The following is a 13,270-nucleotide window of genomic DNA, read 5'->3' as shown; positions in this document are numbered from 1 at the left end:
TCCATTCAGGGATAGAGTAGAGAAAAATAAAATGTATTTAAGTCTGTGGACTCTCCAGCCACAGAGAATATTTGCTGTGAATATTTTTTTTCCAAATCAAGTGAACCAAGAGGTACCAGTTGCCTGGCTACTCAGTCTATCGTGGGTGGCTCTGGAAAACTCAAGGATGCATTCTCCCTTTCCTTGAAAACAAACACCATAGAATTGGTGTACTCCCTCTGTTTATGAATAGGGAAAAGAAGCGTCTAGCAAAACTTCTAGAAATACATCTCAGAAATAAACACGGCAGCCAAAGGAATACACACCTTCTATTGTACACTGTCCACCAAGATTTCAAGATGCAAATCTCCCAGGCTGGCTGAGTTCTCCAGCAGTGTGTTCCAGGGGTGCGAATGGAATCCCCCAGTCAACCACACAGAGTAGAAACTCCATGCTTGAGTATTCATTCATTCATTCATTCATTCATTCACCAGCTATTTATCGAATGCCTCCTACATGTCAAGCCCTGATCTGCATTCTGAGAAAAGAGCAGTGGGGAAAACAAAGAACTCAAAAAGCGAGACAAAGACTCTTGCCCTCATGCAAGAGAGAGAGTGAATTAAAACTCTGTCAATACACACGCTCATAAATATTTTCTCATAAATAAACTCTTTACAACAGGAGCATTATAACTTCCTCATTTCAAACAACTTTTCCAGATAAGTTTAGAGGTCAGAGTGTCTTCTCAAATTCTAAATTATAGTATCTTGATTAATACTCTAGATAGGTGTTTATTTTCCAGACAGTCATGATTTGCATAATATGAAAGGAAAACTGGCAGGTAGGTAGGAAGCACGGGTCTATTAAAATTGTCCAAAGTTAGTATTCCTGTGAGCACAATGCAGTGCTTGTGACAGTCAAGATCCTTAGAGAAGAAGTTAAAACTCACCTGTATTCTTAGCTGAATGAGTTCATCAGAGCAGGTTGACAAACTCAGCCACTGAAGTGCACTGTAGAATTTTCGAACAGAGATTTTGCAGGGAAATTTGGCCTGATCTGATTGCCTCACCTTGAAGGTGGCTGAGATGGACTGCTTTGTAGAAAGAAGTTCCACCTGCTAGTCTGGGGCTAGATTGAGCAGACAGTGCCCGAGCATCACCGAACTGATGGTTTTGAAGACCTTCCAGTCTTAATGGACATAATCGTCCCAAAGAAGATGTAGAATCTTCACTCTTCACTCACTTGAATCTCATGTCCCATGGTTGTGCCAAGCACTGACTACAGACTTCCCAGGGTAATTTTTTCTTGTTATTGTTTTGGTTTGGGGTTTTTTGTTTGTTTTTTGCTTGAAGGCTTCCATGTCTTTAAATCAAGTATCCTAAATCGACACAAATAATATTTGATTTTCCACTCAAATAATTTTTCCATGTATTTTGGTAGCTTTCTAAAAAGATTGGCCAGAAACTGGAGCCCAACGAAAGCATTAATTTACATGAATAAACTAACAGATCCTGAGGATAAGTGACTATATTTAATACCAGATCCTCTGAATGAAATCTACTACAATGCTTTGTTCATGATAAATGCTGTCTCTTGGAATACGCACAGGAACAAAGATAGGGTGTAATTGTAATAGGCCCTAAGCTCCACATTCAATACTGTGAAGTATTTTTAAGAAGGTGCTCTCATTTGAAGCATGGGTAGGTGGAAATATTTTTCTTATTTTGTAACAAAGCTCTGTCGTCAAGAGAATTTTACCTGAAGTTATTTCGTAGACAAAAAAGAAAGATTACACTTTTGTTCTTTATGAACTAGAAGAAGCTGTTTTCAGAAGAACTACATCTACTATATTCCCGGTAAGACGATGACATAACAAACAAAAAATAAAAATAAAAAAATTTTGACTCTTAAAAAGTAAAATCGTTTTCAGAGGACAGCCTTGAAATTGAACCTATTAAGCACTTGCCAAAACATCTTCTCCTGGACCATCTGCTTCCAAACATGCCATAATTCTTAAACATCAGAAAAGCCTTGATGATTTCCATGTATAGCTAATGTTGCTAGAGGTCTAGGGCAAGCAGAAAGGGCTTTGGTCTGTGGCTTTTTTTTCAGAAGTTTGGTTTGGATTTACAAGCCACTCTTAGAAGGTAGAAATAAATATTTTTAAAACCCAGTAAGGATGGAAATGAAGTCTTAGATCGAAAAACCCATGTCCTAGAACTACACTGCTGGACCAGCTCTATATGGAAAAGCGCCCCCAGAGGTGACGTCTAGAATTGCACGCAGTGGGAACATCTGAACAGACTGCTGGGACACTCTGGACCCATAACCAGGAGCTTCTCAAACTGGCTTTCTTGTTAGTTCATATGCTGTGTTTCTTTTGGAAAATTCTCTATCTTCTCTAAGAGTCCATTTTCTCATTTGGAGATGAACTCTGTTTCTTTTCAGCAATCCTATTCTACACAGGCAGGATGGGGGCCTTCCACGGCGGGGCTGCGTCCCACGCCTAGGGCGACCCCGGCCGCCTGCACTGAGCACAGAGAGCAGTCTGCCAGCTTCTAAGAAAGAAGCTTCTCCACTCCTAGTGAATCCTTGTAAAATGTTAAAACAGCAGCAGATGGGAGATCTGATACCTTTCTGATGTTAGATTTAGTTCCTTTCTTGATTGGAGATTCCAACGATCCTTTAAAAGTGAGCCTAAGAAAGAAAGCTTTAAAAGGACATACACTGTTTTCTCAAAATCTAATTTTCCCTAAACTATGAACCTTTTCTAGATAGATCAGTTTCACCTACGTAGCAGCTTGTTGATTTGAAACATATACACTTGGCCCCTTAATGTCTAATTTGCTCAAGAATTTCTGGATGTAAATTTTCATAAGATTCCAGGAAGCTACCTTGCAGTATAGCCAGTTTCCCAGAACCTAAAACAAATTAGATTAATCATGCTAGAAACGAAATAAAAGTGCCTTGTTGGGGCCTGTTTGGGCAAGCCCAAATGCTCTCTCCTGTTGGCCAAGAGGAAAAGAGCGTCTGGAAGGGCTTAGCTGCCACCCACCCTGTGCGAAAACAGAGCCGTGCCTCTCTGAGCATCCATGCGGCTTCATTTCAGATGACTCTCCAAGTATTCTATCAGATGCCAGCATCTTGTTCTCTTCAACGAGAAAATAAACAACAGGCACAGCTTTCGGTGATTTTTATTTGTGATAAGTGTGATTTTGGAACACCGGGGCTCAGAATGACCAAGGCTTTGTTTTCCTTAACGATCATCCAGCAGAGCTATTTTTCTCCTGTCCTTGGTGTGCTGGGCATCCTTCCCCACCCGCCCTCCAGGTTCTGTACTCCTGTCAGGACTGGCATCTCGGTGTACATGGGGGTATTTACAAGCCTCGGAGAACGCGTGGGTCTGGCAGCGCCTGGCACTTGATGTGTTCTTGTTGATTTCTTCCTTGCAACGGCATGAACTCCCGCGTGTCCCAGAACAGCCGGAGGAGCCCCGCCCGGGGCCATGTGTTCCCGACCGCGGGCTGCCAGCCTGCACAGAACCCGACTCACCGCTGCACGAGGCGGAGCTGGTTCCCAGGCGCTGTCACTCGATCTCTCCCCTGCTCTCGCCAGCATTCAGGAACTGAAAATATTTACTTTGTGTTGGCTCGACAAAACCCAGTAAATAGCAACCTTTGCAGGGCCCAGAACACATGCCAAAGGAGCGGAGGGAGGAGGGTCCAAATGGCCCCAGTTATGCTTACAAGAGGGGTTTTCTGGGATGCGAAACCCAGAGGCACCCCAGTCTCAGATTTCTTTTGCCTCTGAAGTCAGCATTTACTGACCCCGGCTTTGGAACCGAATAAAAGTATGATCTGCACCCTCATTTTCATTTCTACATCTCGGTCTGTGAAATGTAGCTAAAAAGGGTTTTCAAATCATTTTCCCTGTTTCTAATTAGGGAATTGGTCATTTACTCAACGAGTCATTTAATACATTTTTACCGAGCTACCAACACTTTCTGGGATCTATTCTGGGTGACAGAGATTCAATAATGAACAAAAGAGAATCTCAAACCTCAAGAAAATAAATCAACAGAATCGTTTCAGATTGAGACACCAGATATGAAAGAAACAGACTAGGGGGCTTGATGGTAACGGTGAAGCTGGGATAGATAGGGAATTAGAGCAGGCTTCTCTGAGATGCTGTGGATAAGACCTCAGAGTGCAGGGGCCAAGTGAATGAAGCATATGGGGGAGAAGGTATCTATATCACTGACTCACTACTGTTATTTTTTCAAGCTGTTGGTCCTCGCTACCATCACGTCAATTTTTTATTCTTGTATGTGATGCTGCACCTGTTTAATCACCAAGAACATGAAAATGCTGGCCATAAGCAGAATTCCTTGAAGTTAAGCAGAAAGCAACATGGAATGTTGCCAATATCCTCCAAAGCTGTGGTGAAACGGTGCAGCCCAGGAGGCTTGGCGACCCTAGGAGACATGGCCCCAGGACAACCTGATCGAAATGCTAGGTGTCACATCCTACACTTCTTTGGAATCCTAGTCTTAAGGAACTCCAAGTCATCGGGGTATGGCAGCTCTCCAAGGGAGCCCAGAGCCAATGTAAATTGAGTTGATCCTTGGCATCATGCAAGATGGCAAGTGTAGGGCTGGAAGCTTTTGGACCTGGATGGGAGTTCTGCCTTTTCTCCCGGTGTCCTTGGGAAGGTGACTTGCCCTCCTGAGCCTCTGCTTCCCTGTCTGTGAAATACTATGGGACAATATTTGAAACAAATCTCTGGTGTATTTTCCAAAACTGCATGGCAACTTTTCCATTTCATTAAGTGAACAGAGTCTTCTTAAGCTAGAAACCTATGCAAATGAAGACCTGGGGTATCATCATCCAAATAGTGGCTTCTGGTCTGAGCACTTGTCATCTGAGTCGATGAATTTTCAACAGCAGAATGGTAAGTAGGGAAAAGGAGCAGAAATTCTCTGAGGGCATTCCAGAGAGAATTACACTTAGAAAAGAGAACTGCTTTTGTCTTTCAAGGGTGAAGTTGGCTGGGAAAACGGGGGATACAGTCAGATCCAGCTGGCTCAGGTAGGGGCACCAAGCACCCGCAACTCTTGTGAATTTTGTCTCAAGTTCTCTTCCTGTTTCCAGCAGCGTTTGCTGGCACAGTCCTGCGTGCTGTGATTTCATCCTGGGGGCTCCTTTAAGATTCCTTCTGGCTCTTGAGAACCATATTGACAAAAGCTGGGTGATTTTGTTGTCATTGGGTTCAGGAGACCTCTGTCTCTTCTTTTGTAAAATGAGTTACAGCCTCTAAAGGATCACCGGTTTCTTCACACACTAACATTAACCACGAACAAGATTCTCTACGTGTAACGTTTCACATAGAACTTGCTGCTCTATGTAAGGAAATAAATGGCCAGGGAAGCTAGTTAATTTCTCCTGCCACTAGAAAATGGCTTTCCTTTGGACTAAGACATCAGTGAATTTTCCTGTCTATAGTGGCTTTACAACATCAGTCAGACTATTATGCTTTTTTCTCTCTCAAAGTAGAATTATTTATTAAAAATTAAAGAATGAATTATTTAGTGCCTAAAGAGGTAACAGTACAGGAGTGTTTTTTATAACTAAAATTGTCAAGATACAATGAGGAACAATGTCTCTTTGTGTATTTCTGTGCCAATGGATGTGGTTACCAATTCTATAACTTTATAATAATTTTTGTCTCCTTGTAGGACACACTTCTTGATTTTGTTTATAAAGGTTGCCTTAGTGCTTCTGGAATTTTCTTACTGTAATACGTGGATTTTGTGTCACGTTCCACACAAAAAGAAGTTGCCTGGATTTTTAATAGAATTATAGTAAATTAATAGATTATGTAATATATAATATATTGATAGATTATAGTAAATTAATAGAGGGAAGATTTGTATCTTTATGATGTTAGTTTCTCCTCCAAGGACTTGATAATGTCTTTTCATTAATTTAGGTATTTAATAGCATTTTAAATATTATTTATGTTTCGTAATACAGTTGTTGCTAAGTACTTTGAATATTCATGCTACTTTGCAAATGAGGCTACCCATCAATATATCTACCATCTGGTTATCTCTATATATGAATTAGTGCTGTTAATTTTCTTAGTAATGTTGTCTACTAACTTGTTGGTTGCCCACCTTACTGAATATATATATACATAGCTCAGATACACACCTATGTATATTTGTATATGTATTTGTATATGTATAAACATGGACTGGAAAAGCAACATAGCAGGGTCATGGCAGTGACTGTGATAGTAATTTCCAGCGGGAGAGGAGGGATGAAGGGAAGGAAATTGAAGTAGAGAGACCAACGAGAAAGAGAGGGTACCAACTTCAGCTGTAATATTGTCATTGCTTTCACTAAAAAGAAACCGAAGCCTAATTGACAATGTGTTAGCATTTATTCATTGTGAATTTTAGGTATGCAGGTATTTGTTTGTTACACCCTGAACCTTTCTGAGTTTTTAAAAACTGAAAAAAAGAAGTTTTCCGTTGCTTGCACTACATAGCAGGCTGCCCTCTACAGTACCCGCTCCCAACGTCACTTACAGATCACCTGTCTGTACACATGGGGACTTTCACTCTCCGGGCTCTACCCCACTGCCCTTCAGCCCCTATCACTGTCAAGAAGCATCCTTTTCACTGACCTTTTGATCACCTGTCCCCCCACCTTTCCACCAGAACAGGAGCTCTGGGAGGCAAAGTCCCAAGCAGCCCTCTTCCTGGCTCTGTTATGAGCTGCAGAGCAACGCCTGGCGCGCGCGAGGGGCTCGCCTGCTGAACGAGTGAGCGCTGCCCTTGGAAAGCAGAGAGTAATGCACATCCCGAGCTGCCCTGTCAGCTCTTGGATGAGCTACTCGCAGCTTCTTTTCAGGGTCAAAATGGAAAAAGTTCTCTGTTTTCAGGAAGGAACAAAGATGAGGTTACGCACTCTTCTTGAATTTGTGAATTACTGCATTTTTCCCACTCAGGAGAAAGGTCTTTGGAAAATCAGGTTGGGACATGGCTCTGACTGACTTGGCTGCTTCTCCCCCACCTGGGTCCCCCTCCCACTGCCCTGGCAAAACACTGCCCAGGGGGGCCCAGTGGATTCTGTAAGTCCCTCACAAACTCTTTTTCTTTTTTTTTTTTAATGGAAATATATTTGATTTACAATATTGTGTTAGTTTCAGGTGTACAGAAAAGTGATTCAGTTATATGTATTATATTTTTCAGATCATTTTTTCATTATAGGTTATTACAAGATATTTAATATAGTTCCCTGTGCTATACAGTAAATCCTTGTTGCTTATCTGTTTTATATACAGTAATGTGTATCTGTTAGTCCCATATTCCTAATTTATCCCTCCACCCTGTCCCTTTCCCCTTTGGTAACCATAAGTTTGTTTTCTATGTCTATGAGTATGTTTGTTTTTTAAATAAATTCACTTAGTAATATTTTTGGGATTCTATATATAAGTGATATCATACAATGTTTGTCTTTCTCTATCTGACTTACTTCACTTAGTATGATAATCTCTAGGTCCATCCATGTTGCTGCTAATGGCAATATTTCATTCTTTTTTATGGCTGAGTAGTATTCTATATATATATATATATATATATATATATATATATATATATATATCCCACATCTTCTTTATCTAGTCATCAATTGATGGACACTTAGGCTGCTTCCATAAAGGCCTCTGTTTCTTAAAATTTCCAAGTACTCCCTTGCTTTTCTCTGGACATTTAAAAACATATTAAAAGAAAATAAGGGGGTAGTCGATGAATGAAATGGGTGAAGGGGGTCAAAAGGTGCAAACTTCCAGTTATAAAATAAATATATTTTATTTATTACCTGGGAGTGCAGTATACAGCATGGTGACTACAGTTAATAATACTGTATTACATGTTTGAAAGCTGCTAAGAAAGTAGGTTTTAAAGTTCTCATCACGAGAAAAAAGATTGTAACTATGTGTGGTGACAGATGGTAACTAGTCTTTCCATGGTGACTGTTTAATAAAACATACCGATGTTGGATCATTATCTGGCACACCTGAAATTAATATGAAGTTATATGTCAATTATACCTCAATTTTAAAAATAAAATAAAATAGGAAAAAAAATTTTAAAGCTAAAGTAAACATTGTGATTTTTGTCACATGAAAAGAGACAAACTGCTAAAATTGATGACTTTATCAATCTGTTTGCCCTTGTGTTATTTTTTTAATACATTTTTTGAAGTAGAGTCAGTTTACAATGCTGTGTGCTTCTGTTATTATTATTCCTTATTAACCTTGGATAGTCACCTCCCAGTTGTTTGAGTTATATTTGTGTTTTTAAAATCTTATTTAAAGTGAGCCGTCGGTATAAAACATTGAACCATTTTTTAAGGATAATGTTCTTTAAAATGTTCATTATTTATCTGTCTCAAAAACATACACTGACTAGTGCTAGACCTTGACCAACGCCATGTCAAGGTGCTTGGTATGATATGGTGTATAATTTTTCTGGCATGACCCTGTGTTTTAAAGACCTAACTGTGAACGTGCATGTAGAAAAAATGAAATGGCGTGTGCTCTTTAAAGCTTCCAGGTGTACAGCAGCCGAGTTTCCATCATCAGGACCACTGTGGTACGTGATTCGGGGAGAATTCTCCTCCAGCAGGAAGGGAACGGAGCAGAGTCCACTTGTACCCTGGCCCTGAGCCGCTGAGAATGAGGAAGAGGCTGGAGCAGAAGGGCCATTTGTCTTTGTTATTAGGAAATAAATCACCCTTTGTTTTCCTGGCCAAACTCCAGGAATGTCATTATTACCAAATAAATTGTGTCGTTACAAATCAATCAAGCCACCTTTCATTTAAATGTGAATTACTTTAATTGTCTGGGTTTCAAACTTGATTCCACCCCATGGAAACAAATGATTAGATACATAGATCATTCAAACTCTACATTTGGTACAAAACTGTCTACAAAAGCAAGGGTTTTTTGTTGTTCTTGTTGTTTTTTAAGATTAAGCAACAAACTAACTCATCATTCGATATTCTCTCTTAATAAAGGGGGTACCCCAAAATTTTCCTTGTGAGTATAAGATCGATTTGGCAAGAGGTTAAAAGCTATCTTTCTCAGAATATGGCAAAAATTACAGACTTGGAGAAACCACGAATGAGGTATTTATGTCCGATTAGCATTCTGCATATTTGAAGATCTGTCCTTTACTGATAAAGGAATCAGAGGTGTAAGATTTCGTGAATATTTGGAGGAAATTTCCTAAGGACTTAAAAGATTGGGTGGATGGATAGTTACTTTTAACCAAGTTTCAATCTACTTTTTGCTGAACAGGAAAATTATAACTAAAACAGCCCTAGGTTTTAAGTTCTGCTGTGGGGATTCTTCATGTGGTTCATAATTTCATTCGTGGAGTTATCGGCAGCATAGCCAGGATTTCGGAATTAATGACGATACTCAGCGAAAAGAGTGCCCGGTTTCCCCTCTGGGTTCGCGGTGGGTTCTCACACTGTCCTTTCTCTGTGACCTCTCTCCCACCTCTGACCTCCTCTCAGTTTTCACCCTTGCTTTAACAATTGATTTATGATGGGCCCATGGAAGGGTCAAGCCCACTTTTATGGTTTGCTTAAAATATTTCTTTTAGAGTGAGCATCAGAAGTGGTCTTCAATCCCTGCTAAACAGTTTCCCCTGGACCTCAAAAGAGGTCTTTACTGCCCATCACTGCACCTTATTTATATCTTTTGTCCTTGTGAAGAGAAACTCATTAAATAAGGCAATTTTGAAACTTTTACCAAAATGAATAACTTATAAAAGATGTGGGATTAGCTTTTTTTTTCTCCCCCCAACAAGAATGTCTCTGTCTGCATCTGTAACTCAGCAGAGGGAAGTGTAAGGAAGAGAGCAGAAAAAGACCCTGAGAATCATTATAAGCCTAGGATGATTTCTTTTACGGGATCTCTTTTTCTCTGCATTTGACAGTTTGATCTCTGCTGGCACCAAGGTCCGCGCGGCCATTGGCATACCCTTACATTCATTGCATCGACAGTAAATTTCGCCCTTTTGTTTAATCAGACTTCCTGTTTTGGTTTCAACATACTAAACAATTGCCAAATTTAGAAATGCTTTTTTTTTTTTTTTTAACTCTGGGTAATAGAAGGGCCAATTATTTCTATTTTTATTTTATTTTATTTTTACACTTTGAAGATTCAGAAAAATAGAAAGAAACTTGAAAGATAGAACACAACTTGTTTTTAAACATAGATACGATCTGAAAGATCAAATAGTGCCTTAAAAAAGGAGGGTTTAAGCCAAGATTTATGGCCTGAGAATTAATACACTCTTAATATTCTACTTTGGACCTCAGCACTGGAATTTAGATTGCCGTGAGTTTTTTGCCGCTTTAGTGTGCTTCTGTTAAACAGCACCAGATGATACTTCCATAGATGGCTTCCCCAAACTTATTGATCTACCCCCTCCTCGGTCATTAAAAACGTGATTTATTAGTCTGACATTTTTAACAGGGCAAAGCTCAGAGGTTTATTAGAATGGAGTTCTCACTTCCACATTGCCTTCGGCAGCTACCAGGGCTCCCAAGCCATCAAGATAACTACGTGGCTTTCTAAGCAGAAGTCAGCTTTTTCTTTGTTTAATTTTTTTTTTTAATGAAATGGTAGCTTCTACAGATTTAAAAGTGTTTTATACCTATTACATAGCAATGAATTAATTTTTCTCATTTCACCCTTCTCTTTCATGGAGATGTCCCTCCACCCCAACTCCCCACCCCGCCCCCATTTAACACCGTCATTTCCTTAGTGTGCGGCTTGGCAGGACTCCAGGAGTGAGCAAACTTGAACCCAAGGGTCTGCTGCCAAGAGTCTGTGTGATCTCAGACAAAAGCGTAGGTCCCTGACCCACTGTCTTCCTCGCCCGGGGAAGGGGACCCAGCCGCGAAATAGGAGTCTGTCATGCGTGAAATCACAAATCCAGCCACCTAAGTGTGACTGTCCTGGTGGAGGAAAATCGTCCAAATTAAGAGGCTGTGGTCTATATCCTAAATTCCTGGTCATGGATCTCTATGAATGAGAGCCAACATGTGTGCCCACCATCAAACGGAGATTCATCTGTCTGGATTCTGGCTGGTGCCCAGGAGAGTAACATGTCAGCAGCAGGGGGTATTCAAATGAAGGGATGCTGTGGGGCTGAATTCCTGCCCCGGATTTGAACCTTCTGTCCCACCAAGTTCTGTGGCTCCTTTTCCTCCCGTGTCTTCCTGTACTGCATGTCTAATGTGCCCGGATTTTATTAGGAGGCATTGAATAAGAGAAGCAGGAGGAGCTGGAGGAGGAAGAAGAGGAGAAGAAATCAAGAGAAAGAGATATGGTTCTTTTGACATTATCCTATTAGCCGCCACACCACGTATACAGCACAAACCCAGAATATTAGCTTCACATCTCCCAGAGATTGTTTGAATCCAAGTCCTTTTGTTTGCATTCACATCAATTACAGGCACAAGCACACAGCCAGAGACACTAGGGGAAGAGGGGAACTCAGCCCAGGTCTGAAGTTAGATCTACTGCTAACAAGAAACGACTGCATTTGAGATCTGCTACGATGTGTGTTCTAAGGTACCACAACTTTGGCTGAATTTTTAAACTGATGCTTTTGAAGCAAAAAGTGTGGTACAGTACTCTCTCTAATGAATTATAAAATGCCTCCCGTGCTTTTAACCTCCTTCTAAACTTTCCACTTTTACTTCCTCCTGGCAAGTAAATGCAGTGGACTTGCCAGTGGTCACTACGGGGAAGCACCAGTTCACCTCTCTTCTGCAGCTGTGGGTCGCCCTCTGATGGGGGTTGCTCCAGGAGGGAGGTGAGCATCGGATGGCCCCGTGTTTCCCTCTTTCTCAGCCAAAGGTGTCCTGGTCCAGACCGGATATGTGGTCCTTCCAGCAAGGGACACTTCACAGAAGCGGGATGGAAATGGAATTTGGCTTTGGGTTCACATTCTCGTCCTTACTGTGAGGTGTGGCCTCAGGGAGGATCTGCCCTGTGTCACATGTTCCAGGGTCACACAGACCTGAGTTTAATTTTTGGCTCAGTCGACATTCTTAGCTACACGAACTTGAAGGCGTTTCTCAGTCTCGCTGAGCCTCCAGTTGCTCGCCTATGAAATGGTACCAGTCGTCTTCTTTCGGCCAAGACAATTCTGGTTAGCACAGAAGGTGTGGCCGGTGGGGGTTCTGAACACCGGTACTGCCTCTGAGTTCCGCTGAACCTCCACTCACAGCGCGCCCACCCGAGTTCTGCGCCCGTGGGGTCTGCAAAGGCTGAAGGCCAAGGGGGAGGCAGCCACGCCCACTGCACGTGGCGCCTCTGCTGCCGCGCATGCTCCGTTGTCCCTGCAGACTTCACTTAACAAAACAAGTTCAAAGAAACAATGATTAGGAATTAACACGGGGCGACAGCGGAACATTAAACCAGGCCTGGGACCCTCTGAACGTGCCCCCGTGTGAAAATGCCAAAGTTGCACATTCAGTATGTGGGTTGTGGTCAGCAGACATTGCCAAATGTTCTCCCTGGGGCAACATTAGCCCTGATTAAAACCAGTGGGGTGTGGGACACCGTGGGCTGAGCTCATGGCCACGATAAAACAATATAATCATAATGGATTTGAAGTGTGCTATTCGACTGAGGCGGGCAAGGGCAGCCTGACCAAGTATGTAAAATTGGAGTGAGTTTTGGAAATTCCCTGACCTTATTTATTTATTCATCTCTGATGGTTCATGTATTTGCTTTGGCAAAACATGGTTTTGAAGATGTTTTGACTTTTTCTTTAGTACATCATATTCATGGAATGTTTTAAGTTTTGCCTAATGAAAGAAAAAACAATTTGTCAGTTTGTATACCAACTAAATGAAATAGAAGTTATAACAAAACTTGACTAATTGGACTGATTATGTCTGTATTTTACTATACAAATTTTAATCATGGATGAAAAATTCTGAGCAATTCTGTACTTTCCCAGCAGATACATTGCACTGTAAAATTCCCAGTTTCTAGATGTTGTTAATCATAATATGGAGTCTATGAAGGTGCACAGTCCCCTTCTCTTTTTACCAAAGTCTAAGTGAAGGAATAAGGATTAACATGAACGCAAGGACTCCGCCATGCTGAAGGCTTGGCACAAATAGTGAGTGCAAATATTAAGTTGAAATATGAATATGAAAAAATAATCAGATAACAAAGTTCAACATCC

The 13,270-nt window shown here is 41.1% G+C and overlaps 1 long non-coding RNA gene across 1 annotated transcript; it reads left to right on the top strand.

The window, feature by feature from the left end:
• The first annotated feature begins 4,690 nt into the window (after positions 1-4,690).
• Positions 4,691-8,772, top strand: LOC116663381. Its single transcript, XR_004319626.1, has 3 exons — positions 4,691-4,929; positions 6,994-7,116; positions 8,596-8,772. It is a non-coding gene; the product is annotated as an uncharacterized LOC116663381 (long non-coding RNA).
• Positions 8,773-13,270: the final 4,498 nt, after the last annotated feature.

Source organism: Camelus ferus, chromosome 4, assembly GCF_009834535.1.
Source record: "Camelus ferus isolate YT-003-E chromosome 4, BCGSAC_Cfer_1.0, whole genome shotgun sequence".
Lineage (NCBI taxonomy): Eukaryota > Metazoa > Chordata > Mammalia > Artiodactyla > Camelidae > Camelus > Camelus ferus.
The sequence above is the reverse complement of the archived record's forward strand: the minus strand, read 5'-3'. Positions and strand labels throughout refer to the sequence as shown.